At 36.5% G+C, this 2,504-nt stretch overlaps 1 non-coding gene across 1 annotated transcript; it reads right to left on the reverse strand.

The window, feature by feature from the left end:
* Positions 1-309: 309 nt before the first annotated feature.
* LOC128287497 (small nucleolar RNA R71) lies at positions 310-415 on the reverse strand. Its single transcript, XR_008278197.1, has one exon. It is a non-coding gene; the product is annotated as a small nucleolar RNA R71 (small nucleolar RNA).
* Positions 416-2,504: the final 2,089 nt, after the last annotated feature.

Genomic DNA, 2,504 nt, shown 5'->3' on the forward strand with positions numbered 1-2,504 from the left:
AGGCCAGCTATCATGGCTAATAATTTCGAGATTAAACCAGCAATGATCCAAATGATCCAGAATAATTTGAAATTTCACAGAACAATGACAAAGGATTCGAGTCAACATTTAAAACAATTCCTCTAACTTTGTGATACCTTCAAATACAATGGGTCATTGATGATGCTATTCATTTTCAGTTGTTCCCTTTTTTATTAATCGATAATGCCTTTTCCTAGCTGGATTCGCAAGCCTAATGGTCAATCACGACATGGGATGAACTTGCAGGGAAATTCCTACACAAGTTCTTCCCCATTAGCAAGACAGTCCAGCTACAAAAGGAAATTTTGATGTTCAAACAGTTAGAAGGGGAAAGCTTTCAAGAAGCATGCGAGCATTTTAAGATGCTAATTTAGAAGTGCCCACACCACGAATTGCTTGAGTGGTTATGACAGTAAATTTTCTACAACAGGTTGGATGTGCATTCGAATTTAGTATTAGATGGAGCAGCAGGAGGAGTTTTTATGAACAGAACATATGAGGATGCGTACAAATTGATAGAAAGTATGGTGGTGAACTCATGTCAGTGACCTATTGAATCATACACATACGGCCAAAGACCATCTACGGTGAAGGCTATCCAAGAGGATGACAGATATCAACAAGTGTAGAATCAACCAAATAGAGCTTGAAAAGAGTGCACCATCTATTTATGGAGGAGATAAACTGCTCTTCCACTATATTAATAATCCCACCAATGATGTAAACTACATTAGAAGTAGGGGAGGAAACCTTATTGAAATACATACAATCCCAGATAGAGAGATCATTGAATTTGAGATGGGGAGGAAACAATGAGGAGGTAATAGCTCAAATCAAGTTAAAAATTCTAACTATGAACCTCTTTATTTATAGAAACCCTAAAAAAGGGCCAACCAAAAAGACCATACTGTATGTAGAATGTCTAGATAGAATCTAGGGGGAGATGCAGTCAATGAGAATAAATGTGAAGCAGGTGCAATCTGAGTGCATAAATTCAACAACTTGAAGATCGGATGAGTCACTTGATGAGCATGATGGGTGATATAAAAAGACAAATTGGCACAGGTATTCCCAACAATACTGAAAATAATCCTCGTAGAGAAGGGAATGAGTGCGTAAAAGCCATAGTTCTCCACTCATGTAAAGTACTGAGTAGCCTAGAAAACCCAACTCAAGAGGGAAATATGGAGAATACTAATGATCTTCAAGCAAAACCCCTAAAAGCTAAAAATGAACTGGAGCTAGAAGAAGTAGTTGCACCAGATAGAGAAAGAAATAACTAAAGATTCTGTCTTTACAAAGATACCATTCCCTTCAAGGCTAGAAAAGAAGCAAAAGCGGGATGAAGATGAGTTTTTAAGTTTTCTAAACTTGTTCAAAACGTTAAATGTTAACATGCCTTTGATTGAATTAATTGAGAAAGGTCCCAAGTACATAAAGTTTTTAAAAGAAATTATGTCTAAGATAGGAAGATTAAGGTAGGTGAACAAGTTAATATAAATGTTTCCTGTAATGTTATTATTTAAAGACAGGTTCCTCAAAAATTGAAAGACCCAAGAAGTTTTACTATTCCTATGGAGATAAGGAGCATTCATTTTAATAGAGCTCTATGTGACCTAGGAGCTAGTATTAATTTAATGCCTTTAGCCATATGAAAAAGTCAGGATAGGGGACCTTAAAAATACCTAGATAACACTACAGTTGGCTGATAGGTCCTCGATGCATCCAAAAGGAGTACTGGAAGATGTGTTAGTCAAAGTGCGCAACTTTATCATCCCAACGGATTTTATGGTTCTAGACTTTAAGGAAGATTGAGAAATACCAATCCTACTAGGTAGACCTTTTCTAGCCACCTCAAGGTCAACTATTGATTTACAAAAAATGAATAAACCATGAAAATTAATGGTGAGATCGAAACTTTTAAGTGTGGTCACCAACTGAGTGAGAAAGGTAGGAAGAAGTTAGGGGAGCATAGTAAGGAATTATTTATTTTGAAAACTCCCCAGTCAAGGGATATACTTCCTTTAATCAATGTAGGTCGAGAAAACAAGTTCAAGGAAAAAGATAAGTGGAAAAAGGTGGAACGGCATGACGGATGATGGACTAATACAGATAGAACCAGAGAATAGTCCTTTTGTGAATTAATAATGTTGTCGGATGAATCTGGAAATAAAACTTGAACCATTTAAATTAATATTTGAATTTTTGTAAATTGTTATACACCGTGTCGCAACACCAAGGCCAGACTTGATGCAATTGAGAAAATCATCACGATGTCACGACACAGACTATGTGTGGCGCTACACTAAAATTAGTATACCAGAAATCCAAAATTCTAAAGTGTGTCATGACATCGAACCCTGATGTTGCACGATATGGAATGTGACAGCCCTAAAGTGACCCTAGTCGGAAAGTGGTTTCGGGACCGCTAAACCGAGTCACCAAATTATTTGAATATATGATATCTATTCTCTAAAATATGT

The sequence above is a fragment of the Gossypium arboreum genome, chromosome 13 (genome assembly GCF_025698485.1).
Source record: "Gossypium arboreum isolate Shixiya-1 chromosome 13, ASM2569848v2, whole genome shotgun sequence".
In the NCBI taxonomy this organism is placed as follows: Eukaryota; Viridiplantae; Streptophyta; class Magnoliopsida; order Malvales; family Malvaceae; genus Gossypium; species Gossypium arboreum.